At 34.5% G+C, this 11,735-nt stretch overlaps 1 long non-coding RNA gene across 1 annotated transcript; it reads left to right on the forward strand.

Annotated features, from left to right (window-relative positions):
- Positions 1-8,961: 8,961 nt before the first annotated feature.
- LOC108972170 lies at positions 8,962-11,416 on the forward strand. Its single transcript, XR_001993614.1, has 3 exons — positions 8,962-9,438; positions 10,517-11,176; positions 11,246-11,416. It is a non-coding gene; the product is annotated as an uncharacterized LOC108972170 (long non-coding RNA).
- Positions 11,417-11,735: the final 319 nt, after the last annotated feature.

The raw sequence follows: 11,735 nt of genomic DNA on the forward strand, positions 1-11,735 counted from the left end.
TGTTGTGAACAATAGGGTGTGCCTTTATGGGTTATGTGGGCTAAATTCTGTATAGATATTTAGTTATCACAACATACTTATATAGACGGACAGACATATGTACATGGCTAAATGCACTCAGCTCGTCAGCCTGATGATTTATAAATGCACTTTATAAAATCTGCGACGTTTTCTCCTGAGAGAAGTGATAGCAACATGAATTAAACATGTCCAGGGTATAGCAAAAGCATGCGAAGCAAAAATGCCAACAACAACAAGTGGCAGCTGAAAAAATTCGTATAACAGCAATTATTCAGCAGCTCCAGTTTCCTTTTGTATATATATGTACATACAAGTCCATACGTGTATAGATATGTACTTGTATTCGAACGCACACACGAAAGATAAATAGAAGACAGCAGCACTTAGCGAGCATGATATTGACACAGACAATATTAACTATGCAGCGACCATATGCCTGGATGCAGTGGCACGCAGATGAGGAAACTACAGACCTGCCAGAATACAGCACTCCGGACCACGAGTGAGACCTCTTGATGTCTCCCATCGAACACTTACATAGTGAGACGCTTATGCTCCCAGTTAAGGATCATAATGAACTCCTCTCCAAGCAGTTCCTGCTAGGATGCGCAACTTCGCTCTGGATATTGTAGCAGGTTAAACTCCTACTTATCCAGAATAGACCCTGACATACCCAATGTATGTCCTGCATGCAACGAGTCCTTGCATGACACTGACCACCTCTTTGCATGCCCAACCAACCCCACTTATCTAACACCCTTTTCCTTTTGGTCCGACCCCGTCGAAACAGCACGTTTCCTGGGCCTCCCGTTAGATGACATCGACGACAACACTGATAACCCTCACCATCCCAACGGGGACTGATAACCGTTAAAACAACAAGAACGGCACAATATTGAAAAATTTACTATCACATGGCATCCATCCATTGTTTACATATTCTGCTGTTATATGCTTGAATGCATGAATGAGTCTGTTTTTGTTTCCGGACAGGGAATCTTCCAAAGATAATGCCACAGTGAAACTGGCAGCATGCACGATTCATATTGGCCGCTAGATATGTCTACGTAATAAACCCTATTTCTGTAGCTTGTGTTTGGGCCTGCGGGACTGCCGTTAAACATTACTTCGCAGGATCAAGCTGGGCGATAAATGGCTCTTCACATCCTACCTCCAAAGTTCTTTATGAAGTCTTATGCTTCTCCGCTGCCATTCCTTCATTCTGAGTTCTCACTTTTTCATTTTAGCCACATCCAGTTCTGATTGCAGCATATGACTTACTATGTCGTCGGGCGTCAACCTTCCATTTATTCGTTCTTATATGATTCTATCCACCAAAAACCTCAGTACCTGTTTTAAACTGTGTATTGCAATTAAGGGTGCTTAAAATTTCCCAAGCAGATACCGCTTCTTCTATCGTCGATAAGTTTTTTTGTGTCAAAGGTTCAGCAGTACAGTACAGCTTTTTGTCTAATCTATAGCATTTTTTAGAACTAATCGAACTTTTCAGAAGCTTACCAAGTACAGTTGATACCTTTTTAAGATGCCAGTCTTTGATCTTTATTCAGCTTTAACCACCAGATTTATGGTTTGTCCTGTGTATTGAGTTCAAAAGAGAAGACTCTACTGATATCTAGCATCGTATTTCGGCCAGAAAACTATTCACAAGAAACTCTTTAAATAATCATCCACTGTTTATCTGTTAAAAAAGTTACTTCAATTATACCAATAGGTGTTTTTTTATGTCCTGAACAGTAATTGAGCAGATTATTTATTTTTCTGCATCGGTGAAGTGGTTATCAACTAATGGAAGCAACATTAAATAATATATTTTCATTATGCATTTTCAAAAATTATTTTCATTGCATTATTACTTAATTTTAAATTTTCGTAAACTTGCATTATTGCCCTGGAAATCAGCACAGCGCTCCACTCTACAAGTATAAATAACACTTAACAAACAATTATTTGAATTTTACATTGGTACCTACGTACTATACACAATAGGTCGGACCAAAAACTAATCTATAGGAGTGTAGTGTTAAAATTACCTATTGTACTTCAAAACTTTCGAATATATGCGTTTTTCATACGAAAGAAAAATCACTTGATGTAGATTTTTGAGGAAATTTATATTCTGTAAGAATCTGCTGAACAAACACTTTTAATCCAAACAGACAACCATTATGATTAAGCAATTCTTAAAAAAAAATATTGTGCAATCTCCAAAGAAAATGTTCCGTTCGTATCATTATAGTATATACCTGCCATAAAAGCTGATCGATCGGGTCAAGTGCTTGTATAGAAGTCGTTTTCATTCGACGAGGTATTTGGAAGAAATTTTGCATGAATTATTGCCCAAATCAATAGTATAATCTCCGAAGCAAAGGTTTAGATCGAGTCACTGTGTATACAGCTACCATATAAACTGACCAACCAAAATTCTTGTAAATATTTTTATGTACTTGTGTAATACCCTTGTATTATCCAGTGCAACCGAAGTTAACATGTTTTCTTTTTCACTCTGTATATACACAGTCTCAGTTTATAGATATGCATATATAATAATAAAGCAATGTATGTTATTTATTTTATTGTTGGTTTTCTATTGAAAATGCTAACAACAGGCAAAAGTCACAACAGAAAATAAACCAGTTAGAATAATGCAGTACAAGAATGGCAAAAGTTTTGCCATCCATTCCCCCTCTGTCCATACGAACAACATTAAATGGCAGTAACACATAGTGAAATTACGTATAATTAAAATATAGTGCATTTATAAATGCATATATGTATGTATGTATAGGTATAAAATATCTTACATATCGAGGAAAATAGCACATTTACAAGACATACGACATAAATGCATTAGAAAATGTAAATTCTGTAAATTATTTTTTTTTTAACCGCGCAAAGGAATGTGTGTGTTTGCGTGCTTTAAGAGAACAGAAATCGATTTAGAGCGAAAGCAAATGGCAACCACCATATTCATAACTAACTTTGGATATGAGTCGTAGATATATATACATCATATATAACAAACATAGATATATATCTACATATGTACATATATACATCCACATTCGCAAATACATCTGCTTTGCGGCATATTTCCATAAATGAGGTGAAGGACACCTATCGATATGCATTTGAAATGTGTCTAACGATATGCGGTTGCGTACGTGTGCGTGAGTATGAATGGAAGCGTGCACGTGTCAATTGCAAATATCAATGATATTTCCTAACCTAACCAACTATCAAATAGTTCACTCGTTAATAAATTTCAATTAATTTTCTCAAGTGTCGCTAAGCGGCATTTATTTACATAGATACATATTATACATGTATAAATGTACAGTAACGTTAACAAAAACTTAAATAGAGGATTCTAGTGATGATTTTAAGTTATAGACACTTCCTCAACATACGTAACCGAAACAATAGTCGAAAGTTTGTAATGGGTCCAAACATAGACTACAAGAAAATTACTTTTGGCGGCAGTAATGGATGATAAAAGAGATATAATATGGCCTACTTGGTGTAAAAATATTTTTTGAAAAGCACGGCATTTTACCTTTATATTTTAAAAATTATAGGAGGACTTCCACCCCATTCAGCTCCTAATGATACAAAAGAAAGAGCGAGACTTTTTTTCTGCAAGAAAAATGGTAATTAATGGTGTAGAACAATAAAAGTACTCGCCGCCCCATCTAGTGGAGTCAGTAGTTTATAAGGAAAACCTTCTCCGCTTTGATATACAAAAGTTTTTGGGTCCAACTAGTGGATCTTATTAAAGTTATACCATTGCCGCTACCAATGCACTATGCTATTATCAAGAAAGTTAGAATATCTAGAATATTCTAGACTATTTAGTATTCGGTAATTAAAAATATATAAAAGGGATGGAAATTATTAGGGTTTGAAATAGAGCTAACAATATCAGCTATCTTCTATCAAAATAACTATTCCGTGGGAAAGGAAACTAACATAAACTACCAATGCTAAGAGAGTGGTAAAACCAGCCATGTATATAAATTTCCCAGACACACTCTCAGAAGACATAGAACTGAACAAACCGTTAAGTTACTAACCATCATCTAGTACGATGACTTTAGATGGAATACTCAACCAACCAGAAAATGACGTAAATTCCTTAGCAGGCAATAAGTCAGATTTTATGGGAGGTTATTCAGTGCATATACGATTACAATCATACGAGTATAGATATGTGGCGTACTTTCAGTATGACTTCACTACATTAAACATAAATAGATTCGATGGTAACGTGTAGCCATTGCAGTCAGTAGATATACACAAATAAGATAAAAAGTTATGCATTTCCGAGCACAATATATCCTTCAGTCAAAATCTGAGGATGAAAGTAAAACCAAAATCAGGAAATGTAGAAATTTATTTTATAAGGAGAGAGTCAAACAAATTATTAAATTTGAATGGTTTTGATAGACAATGGAGTGGTTTCGGCAGGGTTTCCCTTCAGCTTCTAAGACCGCCTTGCTTAAATAATGATGAAATCTTGAATATTATCAGAACTTAAAGGTCTTTAAGTAGGTACAATAATTTCTTTGGAAATTTTCGCCAAAATAGAATTAACGAAACAATATGTCGATAGCTTAAAGAGGTAAGAATTATGAAATTTCATTCACGCATCACTCACTAGCTACATACATGTACTAACCGTGGACTTGAACGTGATTTCGATCATAAACTAAACTAAGAGGACTTAAAACTTTGTGATTGAGCTCATTGAAGATCACAGAGTGCATTTTTTAGTCTGCTATTAGTAAATTGAGACAATTAAATTGATTCCGAAGACTCTAAGCCAACAATACGATTTATCTTAAATACGTAAGGGTATATATAATACTTATTATATAAAGTGCGAGGTTGTGTAATTGTATGTGAATTGAAGACGGCATTTAAGAAAGGTTTTCGATATTTTATAATTGAAATATGTATTCGAATTTGTATCAATTCAAGAGAAGTTCCCAACTGAAACATAGAAGCAATGTTTTGATATAACTTGCCACTCAATATAAATACTATCGGTTCGGAAAATTCTTCAAGGGCAGTGCGCTAAGCACTTAGTCTTAACAGCGTCACTACAGACAGTTAAGTCGCGATCGAAAGTTTGTTTTGACCTGTAGACCGAAATGGTTGCCACGGTTGCTTACTTTAGACAACAATCACAGTCCACTTCAAAGATATATTTGACGCCGTGCCAGCGAAACCTTACGAGTCGAAACAGTGGACATCAGCGGGCGATCCTATTCCAAAGAAGCCAAAATCTGTCGTATATGTTGAAAAAGACATAACTACAGGTTTTTGGTATTTGGATGCCAATTAGACAAATTAGAGAAATGCGAAACGGCATGGCTCTAAATATACATAGTCTTTAGTATATAACTAAGTGTCAGAAATGACTTCAACACCGGTTTCGGACTTTCGCTCTCCCTAATTAACTTTAGTCTCCYTAATTGGAGTTAAAATATATTTCTGTAAATTACTCATATTTATTTTATTTATTTATTTATTCATATTGTGTAGTTATTTGTATGTTATGAGTAATAAATACAATTGAAAGTAGGTTTTCACGGAGTTGAACAGCGTTATTAGAGTAATTGGAACATGAAAGACTTTAGATAATAGTTATGATTATTCATACCATTTATGTAATGATTGATTTTTCAATTGTCAGCGCTGGAAAGAAAAAATAAATTAATGTTGTACATAATTATTTAAGTAATTAATTAAATAGGCAAAATTCTGATTTCTTTGGTGTCTCAATCTTAAGGTACCGTTTAAGATAGGAAGTCCTTCTGATTCAAAAATATATATTATAGGTACCACAAACGCTTAGATTATTCGACTTAAAGTTAAAAAATACCAACACTTAAATAAGTTATTCACTCCATTTAACACACTACGCACATTTTTCATTTCAAAACCATTAAACTTAACTGCAAACATTTAAACATTATATTCACATTATACACTTTTTGCATGTGTTTTAAGTAAGAAATCTATAACGCTACCCTATGATCATAAGGCATTTCGCTGAAATTCCTTTTTATCAAATTGATTTTTCAATTGTCATTTCATGTTAATACTTTTGTCGTCACTTCAACAGTCTTTAATAATTCTCTCTCGTGTAAACTTTATTGGTAAACTTTTGCTCCGCTTATGTAAACGGCCAAAATCCGGAGTGATTTGGTGTAATGTTGTATCGCAAATCAGGGAAATACCTTATGATGTAATGCGTCAACCAGAGGATCGAAATCTAAGTAATTTTCTATATGAATTAATTATTATTAATATAACTCATACACTAACTGATGAGTTCGGCATAAAGTTTGTTTGACAAATTTAAGTTGAGCAATTTTTGGTCATAAAGTGGATATACTTTAAACGAATTATTAGTGCAAAGTTTTATCCCGTTTCTAAATTATTTCTGTAGTGTTAAAGTGGAAGAATCGAATAGAATTTAAAAAGGGGTGGGCCGATTTCGCCAACTACACTGTCACATAGGAATACGAAGAAAATGCTACGTACTAAATTTAGTCGAGATTGGTTTTACTAGGACCCGAGACATAGGATTTCACCAAAAAGCGGACAGTGTTATGTGCCCATTGCTAGATTTTAATACCGGCTCCTATAAAGCGTTCCTACACCATCATGGAGGTAGAGTTTGATGTTTCTAATTCATTGCACCTTAATAGCAGAAACAGTCAAAAACGCAGAATTGTGGGTCGTGTCAGCTGATTCGACCTATCTTATGGGCGCGCAATGTAAGTRCCCAGTGAAAAACGCTACTCCCTTCTCTCTTTGACGTCGGATGACGTGAGAATCTACAGCATTTTGGTTTTTGCCGTCTAAACGTGTCAGCTGATTGCTGTCTCACAACCTATCAATATCTATATACTGTAGTAATTATCAACTTTTATAATTCAATCTGTTCAATATGTTTGAAATTTTCTTAAAATAACTCAAAATTGGAGTCGAATGCTACTATAAATATATAAACTATTTTTTAATAGTTTGTTTTCAGTTTTGATATTTTATATTATAAAAAATTGTAATTGAAAACATAGATGTGTACAAAACTATATATGCTTATTGAGCAATGGCAACATTGTGCAAATAAAAACAAACAAAGATGGCTGATTTCTCCGTTTTTGCCACGTTTTTCACTGGGCACATATTTTGATGATGAGAAAGGAAAAGCGAGGAAGGCAGTAGCGTTTTTGACTGTTCCTGCTATAAGTGGTTTTGAACAGTACCGTTACCGGGAGTGAACGGGGTTGTTTTCCGATTTAATCCATTTTCATACTGTTTCTTACTGAAGTTTTTTTCATATATGCGTTAAGCAAATTTGGATGTTGTAGCTTTAGTAGTTGAGGAGATATATACATCAAACTTATTAGAGGGCGGGCCGCGCACTTTTCAAAACAGATGCTCCTTGCCACGATAACTATACCAAATTACAATTTTATATCTTAATTTAGTGATTAGTCATTTCACTTTATAGGTTTTCGGTTAGTGGCGTTTCGTGAGCGTTTCAGTGGTCCAATTACTGCCATCTACGAACTCGTAACTTTTTTGGTACTAAAGAAGCTTTCTCAAGATATCTCAATTTTTACTCAAGGTTCAGCTTGCCTGGACGAACGGATGGACGGACAGGCAGACAGCTAACCGGATTTCAACTCGTCCACACATTCTGATCATTTATATTGTATATACAACCCTTTATATATCTTGAATAGTTTTAGGTGATACGTACAACCGTTAGATGAACAAAAACTACATTACTCAGCAGGTTGTAAAAGTATAAAAATGTCTCGAAATTTTCACAGAATTTCTATTTTTATGTGAAAATGTCAGAAAAAAATCCGCAGGTTGTAAAAGTATAAAAATGTCTCGAAATTTTCACAGAATTTCTATTTTTATGTGAAAATGTCAGAAAAAAATCCAATTTTAAGTTGTTTTTCCTTCGTCCAAGCTCTAAGTAAAGGTTTGAACTAAAAATGTATTTTTTTACTAAGATGATTCTGTAAAAAGTTATCTTGCCATGGCGAGCGCATCTGTTTTCAATGGTTTCACTTGAAATGGCGTCACAATGGCCGAGTTTCAAATGTTTTTTGCAAAAAATTTCAGAATTTCTTTGTTTTTATCAATAAAAAATTCTAATAAAATATTTCATATTTCAGGTAAAACCAAAACAAGCCCATGCCAAATTTAAACCTTGTAACTAAAAAATGTTATATTGATATGTAATGATAAAGCTTCGTAACCAATCCATTTTCCCCATAATATCCAAATAACCCGGCCTAGAAATTGTTTAATTTTCCTTCAAACCGTTTGTTTATTTAATATTAAGTTCTCCCAAACTAATCATTAAGGTTGCCCTAACTTGACATTCAGCTGATTCAACTGTTTAAAAACTCACGAGAGCTTACTTGCACTCGCACACTTCCCGGTGATTAAGATGAGAGAACCCTAACGGTATAAATTGAAAGTTCTCAACGAGCCTCTTATTGAGAAGCCTTGCACTCAGCAAATCAACACTTTTTTCCATCCTCAGGTTATTCAGCTGTTTGAAAACTCACGAGAGCTTACTGGCACTCACACACTTCCCGATGATTTAGATTAGAGAACCTTAACGGTATAAATTGAAAGCTCTCAACGAGCGTCTTATTGAGAAGCCTTGGACTCAGCAAATCAACAATTGCTTCCACCCACCAGCATAACAATGTTAAGCAACATATGGTATGAAAGTTTAACCGCTAACTGAGAATTTCAGAAGGTCCAGCTAGTGCTTGCTGCACTTTCTATTTAAACAACTGTTATACGAAGGTAAAATTTAGTTTGTGTTAAAGCGTATGCGGTAAAACACGGAGACAAGTGAGTAATGGATTACGCGTCGAATTCTTGTACTTTTCGTAAAATTTTTTATTCAAAGCAGAGCTTCTGGCCTTTCTATTGCAGGAAGACGGACATGCATACGCGTCCAGTCGTTGATGTGTGGCAAGGACACGAGCGTGGATTTTGTCGGTTGGCGGTTTTGCTTTCCTTGGCCAGAAAAATTGTTTGGTTGGATGAGTTAAGCTAACGGCTACACAGGCGGCAATTAAAGACAGGAAATGAAAGTTTTGCTTCAATGATTGCAACGCTGATTTCTTTTGATATAAAAAGCTGAAGTTTTAAAGGCAAATTCAGAAAAAAAAAAACAAAGTCACAAAACTCACTTAATATGCAGTGGGTTGTTGGCTGAGCGGGTTGTGTCGCGCGGTTCCGTCTGTCGTTGACTAGCGTTTGTGTTGTGTGCCCAGCCGAAAACGAGTGTCGTGAGTTGTTTAAACGGCTTTTCTGCGCTTACTCGGTAATTTAAGTTGTGTGTTGGTGAGTTAATATATTGATTTTTGTTGACAAAATAAGTCTGAAATACCAGATTCATTTTATGGAATGATTTAACGGTATAAAGGAGTTGAAAATAAATATAAGTGCATCGTTGCAAAGAAAAATTAATTAATGTTGTACATTATTATTTAAGTACTTAAATGGGCGAAATTATGATTTTTTTGAAAATATACCGGAATAAACCGCAAACGAAGATTATTCGACTTAAAGTAAAAAAATTCCAAAAGTTTAAACAAGCTATTTCATTACTTTAGTACTTTTTATGCACATTTTTCACTTCAAATTCATTAAATTAAAGTGTAAATATTTAAACAAATTCACATTATACACCTTTTGCAGGTACTTTAAGTAAGAAATATATGATTTAAAAATAACTTTTACTAGACATCGCTACCATATGATCATAAGGCATTTCGAGAAAATTCCTTTCCTAGAGAATTATACTAAGTATTGGATCGACCACGGTTATTATTTTAGTCCAAAAGCCGCCTACGCAGAAAGGAGTATTACGAGAAAGCACTTTAGTCGCGGTATTGGCTCGACCAAGGTACTTTGTTTTATAACGTTAAAACTCTTAATTTCTTCAAAATCTATGTCGTTTTCGACAATATAATCCTGCTTGGCTCCAATACTCTTCAATGCGCGTAGCGATGCACAATTGCTGAATTGTCAGAAGCCACACGAAGCTAATTCAGGCTAATATGGTGTTGGCGACAAGATCTTGGTTGACAATTTGGCTAAAAACTCACGAAGAATTAATGCAGTATGTGATGGTGCATTAATCATGGTACAAAAACCAAGGGTTGTCGACCCATAATCCGGCCTCTTTTGAAGAATATTTCCACGCAAACGACACATAACATAGTATTTTTTGTTGACAGTTTGGCCGGTTTGGAATTCGGAATGCACCACATCTCGATAATCGAAGAAAACGTAACATTGGGTTTTTGGCCAGCGGCGCCAATATAAAGTGACAACCAAATGAAAACAATTTAAATTCGATTTAAAGTTTTTATTATATTTTCAAGATATAATTTATTTGATTTTGTAATTTTTTCAGTTTCAGCTGCTAAAACAAGAAGTTGAATCCAGGGAAGGAACATGGAACTTCCTTTCCACTGAATATACGAAGGCTCAAAGGCATGAGGTGGCTGAAATATTAAAGATGCGCCGATTGGGAGTGGCAGCCAAATTGAATTCTTCCAGGCGGCCTTTAATCGTATAAGTCACACAAAAAGTGTACAAGGYATTAGAAGATCATTGAAGTTTCTAGAGCCGACTATCGTGCTGAACTTCACTTCAAATCTAATAAATTTGAGTGTAGTATATACATAATGCATAATAAATTGTAAAAAATATTACTATTTGATTACCATATGAATGTTTGTAATTATAGGTCAGTCCATCGGCCTTGAGCTCTCCAACATCATTGTTGGAGTCGGAAATTATATCTGAGGATATACCATTAATGCCAACCACATCACATGGTAATTTATTAAGACGTCGACTACAAAAAGACGATGATGAGTATACTAAAGCAGTTGAATGTGCACTAGAGACCTTCGCATCAGCAACTAAAACAGATGATTGTCATGAGTGAGGCAACTTTATGTCGTCAAATGGCTGAGAGTGGGCCCAAGAATCTCCATAATTAACAAAGTAGTTCAAGCGGAATATATGTATGTGAATTGATATTCAACTACTAAAAGAAATTAACAAGGTAAGCAGTTGCACAATTATATGTGTTAATAAAAACTAATTTTGTTGTTTTGCTTTATATATATTATAGCTCCACATCATGTCGTTCAAATTCGCAAAGCTTTTTTTTCTATACCTGTCAAATGAAGTGGACTTTATCATTTTTTATTTTTTTCAACGTGAGAAAGCAAAGTTTTAAAATRCTATATTCATTGGTAAATTTAATATGTATGTATGTATAACAGTTTAAATATTGAATAAAACTGAGCGATGGAAGCTTTTTTCATTTAATGTTTTCATAGATACTTTTATTTTTAATAAAATAACTTTAATTATGGAATTACAAACTTGTAAAAGGGAAAGAGATTACAAAGGCGAGTTATGCAAAATTGTCCTATATATTTCTATTCAATCTCTCCATGAGGAGTTATGAAATACTACATAAAACTTTCATGAACATTAATCATGTCTGCTAGATTCCCTAAATCGTTGCTTCGCCGAACTGATTCAATTTTTCCTCAACTCCGTTTTCCAATTACTCGGATCAGTAATACCATTTGCGTCTTTGTCTACGTCAGATC

Source organism: Bactrocera latifrons, unplaced genomic scaffold (assembly GCF_001853355.1).
Source record: "Bactrocera latifrons isolate USDA-ARS-PBARC rearing strain unplaced genomic scaffold, ASM185335v1 scaffold_382, whole genome shotgun sequence".
NCBI classification, from domain to species: Eukaryota; Metazoa; Arthropoda; class Insecta; order Diptera; family Tephritidae; genus Bactrocera; species Bactrocera latifrons.